The sequence below is a fragment of the Monodon monoceros genome, unplaced genomic scaffold (genome assembly GCF_005190385.1).
Source record: "Monodon monoceros isolate NGI ecotype Baffin Bay Population unplaced genomic scaffold, NGI_Narwhal_1 Super_Scaffold_2, whole genome shotgun sequence".
NCBI classification, from domain to species: domain Eukaryota; kingdom Metazoa; phylum Chordata; class Mammalia; order Artiodactyla; family Monodontidae; genus Monodon; species Monodon monoceros.
In genome coordinates, this window is record NW_021703776.1 from 89,545,772 (window position 1) to 89,565,381 (window position 19,610).

At 42.9% G+C, this 19,610-nt stretch overlaps 1 protein-coding gene across 1 annotated transcript in view; it reads right to left on the bottom strand.

The window, feature by feature from the left end:
• Positions 1-19,610, bottom strand: part of DGKI (diacylglycerol kinase iota) — a 445,841-nt gene that overhangs the window by 416,220 nt on the left and 10,011 nt on the right. The gene's annotated exons all lie outside the window — the stretch shown is intronic.

Sequence of the window (19,610 nt, forward strand, 5' to 3'; positions counted from 1 at the left end):
GAATGGAATGCTATAAAGATGAGCCCTAGAAAGCAAGACAGAGCTCTTAAAAGTTAAAATAGGACCACAAAAAAAAAAGAAAATCCAATAAAAGAATGGAAACTAAATGAGGAAATCTCCCAGAAAGCAGATGAAAAGAAAGAACTTTAATAGAAAAGAAAATCAGAGGAATAGTCCAGAAGATGCAATAGCTTTTTGATATCAATTCCAGAAAAAAAGCAACCGGTAAAGTGCAGGGGAAGAAGATATTCTCTTTCACCCTCAAAACTAATACCAGAAAATCTCTTAGAACTCAACGTTTTCAGATTGAAGAGATCTAAAAAGCCCCCAAGGGAGGGTGGGAGGGAGATGCAAGACGGAGGAGATATGGGGATATAGGTATATGAATAGCTGATTCACTTTGTTATATAGCTGAAACTAACACACCATTGTAAAGCGATTATACTCCAATGAAGATGTTAAAAAAAATAAAAATAAAAAGCCCCCAATACCGTATATATATCTGCCATGCTAAGGCACATCAGTTCTGAAATTTCTAAATAGTAGATATAAAGAGAAAAAAAAACTTTAACCCAGAGAGAAAGAAAAACACAAAGTTGTTGAGAATCAGAATGGAATTGGCCTTCTCCAGTGCAATTACGGAAGCAGAGCACCAACAGGGAAATGTCTTCACCATTCTGGGGTGAAATTCTTTCCAGTCTAGAACTCCATACCCTGAAAAACACTCAATCATGTGCAAAGGTAGAAAAAAGATATTCCCAGACATGAAAGGACTCAAAATATCTACCTCCTATGCACCCTTTCCCAGGATGTGTCCCACTTCCTGGGAAACTTTTTCAACTCAGTCGTCTAAAAATATGATGAAAGTTCCTGGAAAAAACCCATCCTGGGATGTGGTATTGTTGTTCTTGAAATTGTTGTGTGTTCCACCGAACGAGGTAGAAATCAAAGGAGAAGATATGAAATCCAGGAAATCTTGAAAATGGGGGATTCAACTATGGGAAACAGCAATGAGAGATCAAGAAAATGGTAAAAAAAAAAAATGGGGGCTGTGCTCCCAAGCAGTCCAGGAGGGGCGAGATAAGAAAAATAAGAAACTGATATTACTTGACACGTTTAAATGTAATGGAAAATTTATGTTTCTGTTAAGAAGTGTGTGGAAGAATGAGAAATAAGCCCATGTAAAAATAATTTTTAAAATGAGACCAATAATACAAGAAAGGAAATGCCTCTTCACTAGCACACTGGGTGGCTCGGTTGTGCATGAGATTTACAACGTCAATAATACAAGCATTTATGAACAATTTAAATAAAACTATGATATGAAGATATTGCAAGGATTAAAGGAGGTATACGTGCAGGTGGGATAAAAGAGAACTAAATCCTCACTTTCTCATAGGAAACAGTTGAGAACAATTACAAGACAGCACTCGGTGGCATATTATTAAAAACATAAATGTAGACTCCAGAGGAAACTGCTAACATATCACAGCAGCTTTGGGGAAACGGGAGTACAGGAGACAGAGGGAGAAGGGAACTGCTGGGTTGGGTTATAACCCTGTGGTTCTAGTTAACTATTAACCATGCATTAAACCATGCTTGTGGATTACTTTCCTTAAATATGTATATTTTTAAACTAAGCAATAAGTTGACTGATCCTCACATACCCGCATTTGCACATCTCCAGAATGATGTGTACCCTTAGCAAATGTAAGCTCTAGAGCCCTCATGAAGAAACTGAATTATGAGACATAATAATTCTCATTCACAAGGTCTTCACATTCACAAGGTCTGAGACATTCACAAGGTCTTCACATCACTCCATGGCAGAGGCACACAGGCGATTCAGCACGGTGGTGGAATAGTGATATCTGGCATTTATATAGGACTTTACAATGTACAGGGTGCACACATCATGCCATTCAGTCTCAGCAAATATGCTGTGCAGGAAGCGTCACCAGCCTCACTTTTCAGACGAGGACACTGGGGGTCAGCAAGAGCGAGACCTATCTGAGGGTTAGCAAGTGACACATGAACGAGCAGACCCCATTTACACTCACACACACACACACACACACACACACAGACACCTCCCCACAACACACACTCGGGAGCAGGTAGTAGTATTTTCTAACACGGATGGACAGGGACACATTAACCGATTTGTTTTTTTTTTTTTTTTTTTTTTTTTGTGCGGTATGCGGGCCTCTCACTGTTGTGGCCTCTCCCGTTGCAGAGCACAGGCTCCGGACATGCAGGCTCAGCGGCCATGGCTCACGGGCCCAGCTGCTCCACGGCATGTGGGATCCTCCCAGACCGGGGCACGAACCCGCGTCCCCTGCACCAGCAGACGGACTCTCAACCACTGCGCCACCAGGGAAGCCCCCGATTTGGTTTTTAATTTTAATTTTATTTATGCCTTTCTCAATCTGGGGCAGTGAGGAGCAAACATTTTTGAATGAAGGTTATCAGAAAAAAACAACAAAAAACCATGGGTTATATTTCTTTTTCATTTTAAACAAAACTGGTTTCATTGAGTAACATGGAAAGAAGTAGGAAGTTCTGCATCTTAGAACTTCCTAAAGTTCTAAGTTCTAAGTAAATCGAATAGAATTATGACATTGCGTGGTAGTCACTACATTATTAATAATTAGATTTGGTTGAAAAGTAAAGAGAGTACCCTAATCTTAAGGCTGAAGTTAGTTTGCAGGCTGTATCCTCACATCAGACAGCTCGTGTGGGCCTGTGGACCCAAGACTGCCCATCTTGGCCTGGAGCCAAGATCCTATTCTTGCCTGCATCTTAACACTAGTTTGATCTCAAAGTTGCTCCCTCTTCTACCCTATTTTCCTCTATTTTCCATTTATATGAGAAAAATGATGAATTTCCAAAATGCAGGGCATGAGCCAGCTCTCACTCAGGCATTGTGATGCGATGTACCTAATGCAGAGTATAACCTGGACACTCTCTTAATCCTTCAGGAACAGGCATGAAAGCCAGGGGACAGAATTGGCCACACTGACTTTCCACCACAATGCTGCACTCCATTTACTGAAGATTAGGTCTGAAAAGAGTGTGCAGTTTGCAGCTGAAAGCAAATCTTTCCTAGCTGCAAAATTATCTGTGTTTCCATTAACTGGTCCAGCCAATCTCTGTTCACATAATAGTGTTAGGCAGGAACACAGCCCTCTGACAGGGAACAATGTTTAAGCTGCTTGACTACTATTTTCTAATAAATTCAGAATACATATTTCTCCATTAATGTGTTCAGTGATTTCTAGGTCTTGGAATCTGGGGAAAAAATCTTTCCACTTCATTAAAAAAAAAATTCCGGAGACGTGAATTTGGGGAGTTTCTCCAAACACATTAGAGAGAAATTCCCCAGCTCAGGGGCAAGCCAAATTCCCAAGTTTTCTGTGTAGTCACCGTTTTGAACTTAGGACAATGTTGTTTAGCTGAAGTATTAATGAATGACATCAAATCTAACCACTTACTATACTACTTTATGTAAAAATGAGTTTCGTGTTCAGACTCTGAGGACATTCTCCTTTTTCAGTCTTTCCCAAACTCTCATGAATTTGAGAGTCACCCTCCTTCCTCCTTCCGACTGTCCCAGAGGCATGAGAGGAGCGTGGCTCTCAGCCATCATGGCCACTGCAGAGAGAACAGGGATCTCCCTTCCCTCTTCATGCCGTGGGCGAGGCAGGGAAGCTCACGCCCACTCCGGATGTTGAGTGGCAGGGCAGGGGAGAGGTGTCACTTCTGTAACAATGACAGTGGCTCCAGAAGGGGCCCTGGCAATGAATCCAGGGAGAACAAGGACTTCCCCACCTTTGGGTTCAGAGCATCACCTCTCTGCCCCCAAACTTCCAATAGCTCTCTATTAACTACAAAATCCAAATTCTTCCAATGGTGTTCAAGGCCTTCTGTAATGAGCATGTAACTTACCTTCCTTGCCTGGACTTCCACTACATACCTCCATGCACAAAGCAAAATTATTCCACAATTCACACTGCTTCCCAAATACAACACACGTTTCCACCCACCGGGTCCTTTCTCATTCAATTCCTGTGGCCTGGATTGTCTTCCATACCGGCCCTCCTGTGTCCCATCTCTTCCTTCAATCTCCAAGGAAACAGCTCCCAACCGAAACTTACCACTCTCCCCTCTTTTGTGTTCCTACAACCCAGAAACGATCATGTGCATCACTTTATACCTGCTGTTTACCTTTGTTCAAGCTGCTGACGTCTAACAAGTACAGAGTAGACAGAACTCCTAGTAAAAAGGTCTTTTATACATGGATTTCTAGGTAGTGGAACCTGTTTAAAGCTTCCCCTCCTTCAAGATATTCAAATGATCAATGGGGGGATGCTGTTCCAAAGAGATTACAAATAAATGGACTGTGTTTTGAAATTCTGTTTCCAGTTTGCCATTTAGAACTTAGGGTATGTTCATGCACCTCTATGTTCATAGCAGCTCTGTTCACAATAGCCAAGACATGGAAACAACCTAAATGTCCCTCGACAGATGAATGGATAAAGAAGATGTGGTACATATATACAATGGAATATTACTCAGCCATAAAAAGGAATGAAATAATGCCCTTTGCAGCCACATGGATGCAACTAGAGATTATCATACTAAGTGAAATAAGTCAGAGAGATACAGATAAATACCGTATGATACCACTTATATGCGGAATCTAAAATATGACGCAAATGAACCTACCTACAAAACAGAAACAGACTCACAGATGTAGAAAACAGACTGTGGCTGCCAAGGGGGAGGGTCGGGGGGGAGTGATGGATTGGGAGTTTGGGATTAGCAGATGCAAACTATCATATATAGAAAGGATAAACAACAAGGTCCTACTGTATAACACAGGGAACTATATTCAACATCCTGTGATAATCCATAATGGAAAAGAATATGAAAAAGAATGTATATATATGTATAACTGAATCACTCTGCTGTACAGCAGAAATTAACACATTGTAAATCAACTATGCTTTAAAAAATAAATGTTAAAAAAAAGAACTTATGGTATGCTTTCTGTATTGAACCAGTGGTATGAACAAAGCCACTTAGCTATCTCCGCCTAGCTATGTCCTCTTCCTTCTTCAAGGCACATTAAACCATCACCTGCTCCAGAAGATCTTTGCCACACCCTTCCTCTGGCCTCCGACACCCTGCCCCCAGCATCCTTCTATCTCTGTGTTTATCATTCTGTACTGTTTCAGCTCAACTCGTTGCCTCTCTCCCTCGCTAGACCATAAATTCTTGATAACAGAGATCCTTATCTCTCTTTTATTTCTAGCACTTAGCATAGTATTTAGCACGCAGTAGGCACTCAAAACATTTTTTGTTTCCCCAATAAGTTATAAGCAACTTGAACCAACTTTAAGGGCGAAATCATATATTATTTAACTTCGGATTCCTCACCGAGGGCTTGAAATCGTGCTTTGCACGTGTAGCGAGTGAGTATCCCATGACTATTCTTATCAAACAGGTACATTTTTATCCAGGGAACTGCTTATATTATAAAACATAGGTGAGAAAAACCCAATGTTTCTCCCAGTGACACCTTTTCTTCAGTACTTTTTTCTGATTTTCAATATCAAGACTTCAAAGAAAGCACTCAGTGAGGGGGAGAGCCTCAGAGACCGCTGAGATTCACGTATTTCGTTTCTCATCTCTAAAGCTTCTCTCCTTTTCCATTTCTCATCATCCTCACAAATGATCTCACTCCCTTCGGCAGGAGATGCACGTTACTCGGGCTATTTTTAGAACACCCTTGTATGCAGTATTGGCAGTTCAAAGCACCAGAGAGAATATACACGAACACACAAGGATTCTCCCGGGGCTTTTGCTTTGTCCTTGAAACTCTCTTCATACCTTTCTAAGGTCTTTCCTGGAGGAGCCAGGTGAGCCACATTAAAGGTTTACGTCCAGGCTTTTACTTCCATGCCTCCCTGGTGAATTTACAATAAATACTGAATGCCATAGGAACTAATGTTAAGAATAAAACAGGGCATGATAAGCAATTTCCATGACATGGACAGAATCTGAAGCTACACGTCCATACTCCAAGTTTACACCCTGTATCTTGGGCCATGCCCTTGCCCGAATTTCAGGAATCTACAAGTAGAGAAGCAGTACTGCTCTTCCCGCACCCTTCACTCTACCCCCAGACGCAACTAGTACAAGCTGAGCTAAGTATTTTTGATAACAAAGCAGCCAGTGCATCCAAAAGCCACAGAACATGTTCCCTCCCGCACAGAGCCACGTGTGTCTGGCAATGCAGGGGAAGATGCAGTTTACAAAGAAAAGAGAAGACAAACCCCATCTCTACCCTTGTGGAAACCAGTCACCACTGTAGTGAAGAGGGGAGGAACACATGACAAGCAGGATGATGGAAAACACCCAGAATGTCTTTCCCTTTTTCCCCATCTACAATGTTCTTGCCTTCCTAGCCATACCTCTAAAGTGTAACTTCTTAATTATGGAACTAGACTTCTTAATTCAAGGACTGTGTCATTCAAGGTTGTTGTTTAAGGATGACCAGCTAGAGGTTTCTGTAGGTTTGATAAGTTAGTGCTTTGAGGGCTTCCCTGGTGGCTCAGTGGTTGAGAGTCTGCCTGCCGATGCAGGGGACGCAGGTTCGTGCCCGGGTCCGGGAGGATCCCATGTGCTGCAGAGCGGCTGGGCCCGTGAGCCATGGCTGCTGGGCCTGTGCGTCCGGAGCCTGTGCTCTGCAACGGGAGAGCCCACAACAGTGAGAGGCCCGTGTACCGCAAAAAAAATTAGTGCCTTGACACTAATCCTTCAAAGCAGCATCATTCAGTAGAACTTTCTGCAGTGATGAAAATGGTCTACACCTGTGCTGTTCAATAGGGTGGCTACTAGCACCCATGGCAATTAAGCAGTTAATGTATAGGGAGTGTGACTGAGGAACTGGATTTCAAATTTAATGTATTTAACTGCTCTTGAGAGGCACATGTGGCTCGTGTCCACCATATTGGACAGCTCTACCTGGAACAGTAAAATGCTCTCCTCTGGACAAGATAAGTAATCTTCTTGACCACCAAATATAGGCTTAGCCAAAGTACAGATGGATTTCTTCTTTTTTTTTGCGGTATGCGGGCCTCTCACTGCTGTGGCCTCTCCCGCTGCAGAGCACAGGCTCCGGACGCGCAGGCTCAGCGGCCATGGCTCACGGGCCCAGCCGCTCCGCGGCATGTGGGATCTTCCCGGACCGGGGCATGAACCCGGGTTCCCTGCATCGGCAGGCGGACTCTCAACCATTGCGCCACCAGGGAAGCCCCCAGATGGATTTCTTTATCAGCTCTGTGTCAACTCACTAAAAGAAAGTTCACCCAAACCTCTCAGACAAATAGCTTAAGTCAGTTTTAGAAGAGCTGACCACAGGCATTTCTCTATCATCAGTAGGGTCCAGGGGAGGTCAGGACAGGCATAAGTCTGAAAAATAGAGATAATAGTAAATAGTAGTTGAGAGAGAGCTTTCCCTTTCTTATTTAGGAAAGAAGAGAGAAATAAAGGGAGGGAAGGAGGAGGAATCTTGAACATTCTAGAAGTGTTTGGTGTCTAAAGTAAACATAAAACACGCCAAATAAACATTTAGCCAAACTGAAATGACGAATCTTAAGTGAAATGTCTGCAAACTAAGCAAAACTATGGAAATGTCATCAGTAATTTGTTGAATTGGCAGCCTGGAAATTTGGCTTTTGGAATGAGTTTTACAGCAATTGGCCTGCACCCATGCAAATCCATATACTCATGGCAACCAGTGGCCACAGCAAGGGAACTAAGTCCCCCAGAGCCATACCTACTCTTGTGCAGATGGTGTCTTGCACTAGGGCATCCAGACAAGGGTCAGGTGGAGATTGAAATCCAGCCTAAGTGCCACCCACCATATGCCAAATCCTAGCTCTTGGGCTGACAGAGCTTGGACGTAAGGGAGGATTTTTGTTCATTTGTCCACCTAGACTTGAGATCTGTTTCCAATTCTAACAAAGACATCATATGTGCTAGTGGTGGACCTGGTTAGACCACATTTTTAGTTTACTGCTCAGTTCTTAGAAAGAAGGCCATATATGGATAAACTAGTATGCTCTCAAATTAGGAGTAGCCAGAAAAGGGAAGGTGATTAAAATCACCTTTAGATAAGAGATAAGTGAAGAATAAAAGTGGAGATGGTTTAGTCCAAAGAAAAGGGGGCTAAAGAAAAATGTGATACCTGACTTCAAATATTTGAAGACCTATCATATAGAAAAAGGAGGAGGGGAATTCCCTGGTTAAGAGTCTGCCTGCCAATGCAGGGGACATGGGCTCGAGCCGTGGTCTGGAAAGATCCTACATGCCGCAGAGCAACTAAGCTCGTGCGCCACAAATACTGAGCCTGCACTCTAGAGCCCACGAGCCACAGTTACTGAAGCCCACACACCCTAGAGTCGGTGTGCCACAACTATTGAGCCCACACGTGGAAGGGACTATTGAAGCCCGCGCACCTAGAGCCTGTGCTCCGCAACAAGAGAAGCCACCGCAATGAGAAGCCCGCGCACCGCAATGAAGAGTAGCCCCCGCTCGCAGGAACTAGAGAAAGCCTGCACGCAGTAATGAAGACCCAATGCAGCCAAAAATAAATAAGTAAATAAAATTTTAAAAGAAAGAAAAAAGAGGAGGGTTATCCTGAATATCCCCCAGAAGTTAAATTGTAATACCAGTAGGTAAGAAGTAAAGGAGTCCATTTTGGACTTAGTATGGAGACAGCATGGTATAATAGGAAAAAATGTGAGCTTTGGGTGACCTAGAAATGAGTCTGAATCCTGACTCCACCAGTTAATACCTCTTTGACTTGAAACAAATTGTTTCCCCTCTGTAAGATTCAGTGTTCTTGTCTGTATAATATAAACAACTAACTCAGAAAGTTTGGATAATTAAATAAGAGAACAACAAAAACGGAGGCACAAAGTACCTAATTCATACTAAATATACAAGAAATGGTAATACTTTAGTTTTTTCTATAACAACACTTTCTAACAATTAGATCTAACCAACAGGATCTCCCTAATGTAGCCAAGAACTCCTGGTATGGAAGACAGTCACCAGGAGAGGCTGGTGGACTTTTTTGCAAAGATTTTTTTTTTTTTTTTTTTTTGCGGTACGCAGGCCTCTCACTGCTGTGGCCTCTCCCGTTGTGGAGCACAGGCTCCGGACGCGCAGGCTCAGCGGCCATGGCTCACGGGCCCAGCCGCTCCGCGGCATGTGGGATCTTCCCAGACCGGGGCACGAACCCGTGTCCCCTGCATCGGCAGGCGGACTCTCAACCACTGTGCCACCAGGGAAGCCCTGAAAAGATATTTTATCAGGTTTTTTGTTTTGTATTTTTAGTTGCAAAAAATAGAAACCAACCCTGGTTAACTTAAACAAAAAGGAACTTCATTGGAAAGATGCTGGATGGTTCACAGTTCAATAGAAAGGCTGGTGATCCATGCTTGGAAAGGACAGGAGCCAGGGCAGCAGGAACTGCCCTACCGGGGCGCTGATAATGGAAGGGAACAAACTGGCACTCCCTTTGACAGTCCTCTAAGAGGCCAAGTCCAAAAGGGTCTGGTGTCCAAGCTCACGTCTCATGCCTTAAGGAGGAATAAGGGTGGTGAGAGGAGCCGCCTACAACAACCCCCAAAGACCTCACTGCCTTCCACGGTACAGAGCCAGGCACCGTGATGTACAATCCCACAAGACTGCACACAACAGGGTAGAGGTAACTCCCAAAAGGAAAACAGGGTATATTTATACATTTATACGAGCGTACGGCCCAGAGTAATGCTTAAGGGCACTAGCCAGAGAGTTCTTTTGGCATTCGAATCCTGGCCCCAAAGCTCGCTATCTGTGAGGCCCTGAGATGTTACTCTGTGCCTGTTTCCTCTTCTGTAAAACTAAACAGCAGTCACACCTACCTCATAAGGCTGTTGTAAGAATTAACAGAAATATTATATGTAAAGCACTCAGCACAGTTCCTGGCACACACAGGAAGGCCTCATAAATGTTGTTATTATTATTGGTATTACCATGGATAACGCTGAGAGTACTCCACTGAGCACCTCCCAGATATGTTTTTTCTGAGAGACACTTAGCATCTTGCTTCTCTATGGTTTCATACCAGGCCAGGAAGTCAATTATTTTAGTCCTCTCCTCCCCGGTCCTTCTTGACTTGATTTTCCCATGTGGATAATGGGTTCCTATAACGCCAGAGATGCTTCACCAAAGCTGTTTTGAGTGATTGTAAAAAGCACACAATGAAATATATGAGAAGCACTAATTGCTGGAGAGATGCTGAAAACAGTCCTGCTACAGAACCCAACACCTCAGTGGGAATAACCGTTCACCATTTGTGAACAACGTGCATCCACGTATTATTTCTTCCAAAGATGACTTCTAGTTCCTGGAAGAGGTACTTTGCCATAAATGGGAGGGTAGTTTACTGGAAGTTAAAGACCAGCTTCCAAGCATCCCATCTGCTCCCGGAAAGAGGTATTTTCTCCCAAATGGCCTGGAGAGAGGGACTAAGGGGTGATGGTGTGCAGTGCGCTCTTAACAAAGTTTGCTCTCTGGAGACAAGATACTTGTCTAGATACATACAAGTTTCACCACAGTCTGTCTAAGCTAGAACAGAAATGGCGGAAACGCCTGGAAATGCAGGACCCTGAGCTCCCACACGTGGATCATGCAGCCTTCAAAATTAATGACAGGGCTTCCCTGGTGGCGCAGTGGTTGAGAGTCCGCCTGCCGATGCAGGGGACACGGGTTTGTGCCCCGGTCCGGGAAGATCCCACGTGCCGCGGAGAGGCTGGGCCCGTGAGCCATGGACGCTGAGCCTGCGCATCCGGAGCCTGTGCTCCGCAACGGGAGAGGCCACAACAGTGAGAGGCCCGCGTACCGCAAAAAAAAAAAAAAAAAAATTAATGACAGTGCAACTAAAAAAAACAGATCACCTGCCAGCTTTGTACTCTGACATCTCCCCTTTTACACACACACTTATAGGGACATTAAATACATATTTCCCTCTAATACCCCGACCCTTCTTCCTGATAAACTCCACGACTAGTGCTAGCCTTATATAGTATTTTCTTTTGTCTTCATTTTTTATGTTTTTATTAAAAACATTTATTCTTATTACAAATGGAATACACGGCGATTGTGGAAAATTTAGAAAATACTGAAGAGTTTAAAGCAACGAAAACCTATCATTTGACTTTTGTCTTCATTGTAAGAGCCTTGAGTTGCCTGCGAAACCTCAATACAGTGAAATCTTGGCCACAATCCAACTCCTTGGCTGCAAGCAAATTTTGCGTTATGCCATATACTACTTCAAAAAACAGAATTCACAACTATCAGGAGTATTCCATCAAGATGTTACCGGTTCACGTCAGATACGGCCTCAAAAAACATACCTGTTCGGCAGTGCTTCCAAATCCTGAAAATTGCTGCTCACTCTTTGTCACAGAACATGGGAGTGTGGCTATTAGGTGATCAGCTACATTGAATTTTCTCCATATATTCAACAAATGTGTTGAGGCACCTACTTCTTCTCCTAAAATCACTGAGCCACAGGAGCATATGCTATATGGAGACATGAAATGCAGTTGCTATAAAAATGAAATGCTATTCTGGGAATACCTATGTCATTCCTTGAGCCGAATCTCCTTTACAGTGAAATGGCTGCTGTTTAGCAACTAATGCAAAGGAGGAGCCTGAATAGTCCTCTATCTTCTTTGCTTTTCCCCCCTGTAGGAGGAGTACTAAACATCTAGCATCATGCTGGTGGTGTCACTGTACGGTTTTCATGTAAACAGAATCATGAGGATGCTAATTAGGTCATCATCCTCGTCAATGCGATATGGACCTGGTATGCCAGCCAGTGGTGGATTCCAACTTTGTTCATCGTGATGAACAACAGAGAAGTTCAAGTAAGCAAAATGAACAGGACGGAAGTGTTGAGAACTCTCTTTCCAAAGAGCAGTGCAAGGAGGCAGGGCACTGAAGTGAAGGGAATGTGGGACTTCAAATCCAAAAACTAGACTAAGCCTGGCAACGCCCCGTCACTGGCATGTGACTCTGGGGCAGGCACCTAGTGGTCATGGCTGTTTCCTGTACTGTACACGGTCTATGAAAACAACACCTGCTCTACCACTCTACCTGTTTTGAGGGTAAAATTAGATCAATTATGTGAAAGCAATTCATAAATGGTAAAGCTCTAAAAGCACCAAACACATTTTTATTATAAGTACCTAAATTTAGTCAGTATTACCAATTTAAGAAATCTGTTTTCTTTAAAAAAATAAATTCCCTTAGATTTTGTTATAATTCTGCACTGGCTCATAGAAAGCTTCTGTTTTAATCTTTAAATAGCTTTGACGTTTATTTTTGAACTAGAGATTTATTTTGCTAAGAAATTCTGAAGGTTTTCTTCAAATGTGAAAGAATGACTCAGGTTTTTTAAATGATCCTTTGGAACTTTCTAGGTGTCTATAACTACACACACGAATATATTTATGAATTCTAAAACATGCTGTTATGGAAAAACTTATATTCCAAGTACCTGAAGCCTGAATAGGCCCTTCAGTTAAAGGAGAAAGACTCAACTCTTCTTAGAATATTAAAAAAAAAAAAAAGTACCTACTATGCCATTTCAGCCACACAAAGTGCACATAAATTGTTCCTAACTTCTTCACTGGACCCCAAGTCACTGAACTATTACCTACCTCCCTTCAAGTTCTACTCTGATTACAAGAACTCATAAGGTCTTGTACTGGAGGTGGAATTGGAATCTGTGAGTACCAGGCTATAATCCCTGAAAATCATTTCCTGGCCCCAGAAAACTGGATTTATTCCCCCATTCATACAATGGAAAATTCATATAGTTTTAAAAAGAACCACCAAGGAAAGCTCAGTCTTGGCCTCCTTACAATTGCCAGTAGCAATTCACAGAGCTGAGTCTATGCTTGAACAGGGAAGGAATTCTTGTTTTCTTAGCCAATCAACCTTTGTAAAGCCAATCAACCTTTCTCTCTGTCCTGTGTTAGGACTGCCTGGGCCCACTACGATGAAACACACAGCTCTCTACTCTCAAGGGATTTTGGTCTAATAAACTACTAGATGGTAGAAATATGGCTATTTTGCACACAGGAAATGGAAAAAGGTGAAGAAGAACCAAAGTGAAAAACTGTATTAGGGAGGCAATAAGCAAATATGGGAATAGATCTAAACTCTGCCATTTAACTGGCTTTGTGACCTCAGGCAAGTTGCTTAAAGTCTAAGCCCTAATGTCCTTATCTGTAAAATGGAAATAATAATAGTTCCTACTCAATTGAGGGTTAAATGAAATACTATATATAAAATGTTTAACAGCTCTCGATACAGATTAAGCATTTCATAAAATCAGTAACTTGTACTAATTAATATTCGCACAAGTAGGTAGGTAAGTAAATTAACACTTGCAGTCCAATTTGAACCAAGAAAAGCTTCTTCTTTCTCTTAGCTGCATTTCAAAAGAACTTTGGAAGTACACAGGCTGCCTTTGCAGTCTCAGGGAACAGTCTACCAGTGGCTACTGGGAAGGGTGAGAACAGTGATGTCTGTTGCTTTTTGGCCATTGGGAGGAAAGGCAGGGTGCACTGGGAAGGTAGGTGGCCCCGTGGTGTTCACTCTGCCCAGGAAGACCAGGCTCTGCAGCTTTTGGGGTTCAAGGTTCTTCTGCTTCCTAACTTCAGGCGCTGAAGACGGTGCTTCCACTGGAGAGAAACAAAAATACACTACAGCTTACTGATTGAGAGGAGGCCAATTTAAAAGGAAGAAACTGTTTTAAATCAGGCTGTCTTCTTAAAAACCTCTAAAGGAAGTGCTCTCTGTCTGAGAGATTTGCCTGAAACCCTGTCATGTACATAGTACAATGATAAGAACAAAGTCCTTTCCATCTGAAGAATTTTCCAGAAGTTTGTCTCCAAGTGATACACGGAACCCTTTCCAACTGCTTCCAGTTAAGCTTCCGTAAAGCTCCTTTTTAAAAAAATCTTTAAACAAATTGCTTTCAAGTGTTTTTAAAACAAAAATTAATTTTTCCATAGAATTTTGACATCTTATGTACAAAGCAATGACACATTTTAAAATGCTCTTTGGACCTTGCAAGAAGTCTTTTTTCTGGCTATTTCCCGAAGATCTACATGATACACAAAAGCAACCAAACTGCCCCATCTTTGCCTTTTGAAGAAAAAAAAATGGATTCACTTCCTCAATACTTACTTCAGTCCTGAGCCAGTTTTATTTGCTCAACAAATATTGAATAATCTTCTAAAATTAAAAAAAATAAAATATGTTGTTTGGTCTGGCTGAGATAACCGATAGCACACCCCAGAAGGCTGAGACTTCCATTTCTGAAATAATCCAGGACAGGTAGCATCTGGGAGCTTTTTTCTCTGATTGCCGGGACACTGCAGCCAGCCATTGTCTGCACATACAAAGAAGACATCATCCAGCCAGGCCGGAAGACAAATAACCTCTTTCCTGGGGTCCCTGGTGACAACTCTATTTCTAGTGCCTCTGGCTTTATCTACTTGTCTATTCCTGACACTGGGAAGCTCTGAGACCCCCGTTCCCCAGCCTTCCAGGTCTGGCTTCCTGCTCCCAGCCGACCAGCTGGGCTGTGGGCCGCTGCTCCCTGATTCCTCTGCTCACTGCCCCTGTCTTCTGCGACCTTGGCCTTCTGCCTGATCCGATTTCCAGAGGACTCGGAAGGAGATTTCTCCTCTTCACATCCTCTAGTACGAGTGAACTAGTTTTTAATAAACTGTGAAAGGAAAAGTACATATTCTATACCTTAATGAATGCCAAGCCTGTAAGTTAAATTTCCTAAGTGTATATCTATCTCATTTTCATATAATCTGAATAATTGTATCACTAGCTACCGACATTTGATGAATGTTCAATATTTTGAAGATTAAAAAAACGGGGAGTTCCCTGGTGGCGCAGTGGTTAAGAATCCACCTGCCAGTGCAGGAGACACGGGGTCGAGCCCTGATCTGGGACGACCCCACATGCCGCGGAACAGCTAAGCCTGTGAGCCACAACTACCGAGCCCACATGCCACAATTACTGAAGTCCATGCCCCTAGAGCCCATGCTCCACAACAAGAGAAGCCACCACAATGAGAAGCCTGTGCACCGCAACGAAGAGTAGCCCCCGCTCACCGCGACTAGAGAAAGCCCGCGCGCAGCAACGAAGACCCGACGCAGCCAAAAATAATAAATAAATAAATAAATTTATAAAAAAAGAATAAAAAAACGAAATCTGCTCCTTAACTGGGCTTAAGTACAGATGATACCACCCTAACAAACATACTCACAGCACTTACTTTGTGACAGGGAGCAGTATCAGTGTCAAACTTCAAACAATCATACAAGGTAGGTACTATTGTCATTACCATGAGACAGGGAAACTAAGGCACAGAGGCGCTAAGTAACTTGCCCATGGTCCCACAGCAGGCAGAGGTGGAGAACTGAGCCCAAGAGGTAGGGCTCCAGAGCAGGGGTCCTTAGCCACTACTCCACTCTGCCTCTCATAGAATTGAAGAGTAAGAACGGTAAGGTTGATTGTGGTTTGATTATTACTGTTTTAAGCTTTGAATGTTTCCCCCTCTATCCAACAAAAGCCAGACCGTTAATATTATAGCTTAGCTTAGAATTGGCTCCTTATTTATGAGTCTGAAAATCTGAAGGCCATTCTCCACTTGAGCAAAACCCATGGACGTTAGGCCCAAGAACTCTCCAAGTCCCCCTCTAAAAGCTGCTGCCTTTCAAAAACGGTAGTTGCTCCATTTCAAAGGCTCACAAAACCTCAGGGCTGGAAGGAAAAAACATTAAAATTAATCTGCAAACAGCCTTCTTCCCACCTCTACCCAACCACAGCTCCCTCCCTCAGCCAATACACACAGCCCTGATGGGTTGATTTTTTCTAAAATTACCCAAACAGTGCTCATGCCACCTCTCTGAACCCTACGGATGTCAGGAAACTCATCAGCCATTCTTCAGGTGCTTTTTATGTTACGTGAATAAAAAGTAGCTAGCACATTTGCAAAGACTTCGTTATTAAACAAGTTAAAAACAAAACAAAGGTTTAGTTTAGAGTCACGAAGTTGACTGAGGAATTCTTCCTAAAATAGCTTTTCCACAGCAGTCAGTCAGGTGAGTCGGAAGGAGAGAATGAGTGAAGTAACAATACGGAACAGAGGTCACGGGGGTAACCTCTGTGTGGCTGGACCACGGTCAGGGCCGATTCCGGGAACATAGGGCAGCCATCTTTCTGCACGTGCTAAGTTCTACTCACAGAAGGACAAGTCAACAGAACATTCCCTGAGGAGAAAATCAATGATGCCCCTTGGAAAGGGATGAGACAGACAGAGAGCTGGAGAGCTAATTAGTGCTACTCAGAAGGCAAATGAAGGCCTTTTCTTTGACAAGCTACAAACAGCTGGTTAAGCAAGAGATGCTGCCACCCCTCTCCAGCCTCCAACAGCTGGCCAAATGGCTGGCGCAGGTACTCACACAGGAAGTTGTAAACAGAAACAGTCCTGGGCCGCTGGACAAAGTGTAAATGAGAGAAAGGCAGACCTTTCTCTGAGTAAAAAGGAAAAATCACAGCTGAGATGGACAGGGAACGCATAACATAGTAGTTTATTTAAAGAAGGCAATTAAATTCATTCATTCAATAAATATTTATCCAACGCCTACTGAGCAATAAGAACAGGATTCAGAGATTCAAATGATAAGGTGCAATTTTTGTCCTCCAAGGAGCTAACAACTTAGCAGGGAAGCATACGACATTTAAAGTTAACTCTGTGCAAGGCGCTGTGCCGAGTTCTCTACCTAAAGTAACTCATTTAATTCTAACAAACCTCTAAGAGAGGTATTACTATTACCACGTGAGCCTCAAGGGTGACATAACATTCCCAAGATCCGCTAGAACGTGCCAGGTTCAAATCCTAGTCTAATTCCCAGGAGATAAAATTACAATTCAGTCCTAACACAGCTGTTTAAGAGCATCATGTGAGGACAGGAGAGGACCAACCACCTACCACAAAAAGTGGACCCTTTTGAGTTCAAGCCTAAGGAGGAGTTTGCCGGATGAACAAGCCAGGGATGAGTTATGCAAGCGTTATGGGCAAACAGACCTAACTTGGCGTTTTTCTTTCTTTAATCTTCTATATTGCAAGGGTTTGTTATGCCTTGTAACAGGCCCAACATTCCAGCCAATTCAAACAATTCCAACCACCTCCAACCATTTGAAATTTGCCCATTTTTATAGTGATTTCAAGCAAATTCAACTTCAAAGAAACATAAAAAGCCTAACAACTTAGATTTTTTTTTTTTTTTTTTTTTTTGCAGTACGCGGGCCTCTCACTGTTGTGGCCTCTCCCGTTGCGGAGCACAGGCTCCGGACGCGCAGGCTCAGCAGTCATGGCTCACGGGCCCAGCCGCTCCGCGGCATGTGGGATCTTCCCAGACCGGGGCACGAACCCGTGTCCCCTACATCGGCAGGCGGACTCTCAACCACTGAGCCACCAGGGAAGACCACAGCATAGATTTTGCTTTGCTCCTTACCTTCTTCCCCGAGCTATCCATTCATATACCACCATTAATGCAGTAACTACTGTCCTAAAATGACAGTTACAGGGTCTCAGAAAAAATAATTAGGATCAATGTTACCAATATAACACTGCATAAGAAAGCAAATGTCACAGCCCAACATGTAGGCAACGGTCCTGCCACGTTTCCAGTCTCAGAGTGAGGGCTTCTGAACCCACTTCAAGGACACCTCAAGGTTGGGTAAGGAATGTGTATCCCAGATCCCAGTCCAGAAAAGCCTGGAAGGTGCAGCTAGCCTGGGCCCTCACTAGGAGTCCTCATTTTCTCAGATTAGAAAGTAGAGTTCCAAAGAGCTAGTTCTAGTCTAACTGAATCTGACCCTATGAGGCAATGCTGCTGTTGCCACAGCAGAAATGAACACCAACAAAGCTCCCATCAACTTCATCATCCCTTGATGCCACAGAACACAGTGCTGTCACTCTCCCATGTGAAAACCGAGCCTCTAAAAGATCAATTAGAGCAGATTAAGGACTCTGGACAGTAGTTCCAGTGCAATGTTGCCTGGGGTGTGTCTTGATGGAGGAAGTGTACACTTAGCCAAGTCCTAAGTAATTACTGAGGAAGGAAACAGTAAACTGGAACCAAGTTTTGGGTTTTTTTTTTTAACATCTTTATTGGAGTATAATTGCTTTACAATGGTGTGTTAGTTTCTGCTTTATAACAAAGTGAATCAGCTATACGTATACATATATCCCCATATCCCCTCCCTCTTGAGTCTCCCTCCCACCCTCCCTATCCCACCCCTCTAGGTGGTCACAAAGCACCGAGCTGATCTCCCTGTGCTATGTGGCTGCTTCTCATTAGTTATCTATTTTACATTTGGTAGTGTATATATGCCCATGCCACTCTCTCACTTTGTCCCAGCTTAGCCTTCCCCCTCCCCGTGTCCTCAAGTCCATTCTCTACGTCTGCATCTTTATTCCTGTCCTGCCCCTAGGTTCATCAGAACCATTTCTTTCTTTTAGATTCCATTCATATGTGTTAGCATACAGTATTTGTTTTTCTCTTTCTGACTTACTTCACTCTGTATGACAGACTCTAGGTCCATCCACTTCACTACAAATAACTCAATTTCATTTCCTTTTATAGCTGAGTAATATTCCATTGTATGTATGTGCCACATCTTCTTTATCCATTCATCTGTTGATGGACACTTAGGTTGCTTCCATGTCCTGGCTATTGTAAATAGAGCTGCAAAGAATATTGTGGTACATGACTCTTTTTGAATTATGGTTTTCTCAGGGTATATGCCCAGTAGTGGGATTGCTGGGTCATATGGTAGTTCTATTTGTAGTTTTTTAAGGAACCTCCATACTGTTCTCCATAGTGGCTGTATCAATTTACATTCCCACCAACAATGCAAGTGGGTTACCTTTTCTCCACACCCTCTCCAGCATTTGTTGTTTGTAGATTTTTTGATGATGGCCATTCTGACTGGTGTGAGATGATATCTCATTGTAGTTTTGATTTGCGTTTCTCTAATAATTAGTGATGTTGAGCATGCTTTCATAGGTATGTTGGCAATCTGTATATCTTCTACGGAGAAATGTCTATGTAGGTCTTCTACCCATTTTTGGATTGGGTTGTTTACTTTTTGATATTGAGCTGCATGAGCTGCTTGTATATTTTGGAGATTAATCCTTTGTCACTTGCTTCATCTGCAAATATTTTCTCCCATTCTGAGGGTTGTCTTTTCATCTTGTTTATGGTTTCCTTTGCTGTGCAAAAGCTTTTAAGTTTCATTAGGTTCCATTTGTTTATTTTTGTTTTTATTTCCATTTCTCTAGAAGGTGGGTCACAAAGGATCTTGCAGTGATTTATGTCAAAGAGTGTTCTGCCTATGTTTTCCTCTAAGAGTTTTATAGTGTCTAGCCTTACATTTAGGTCTTT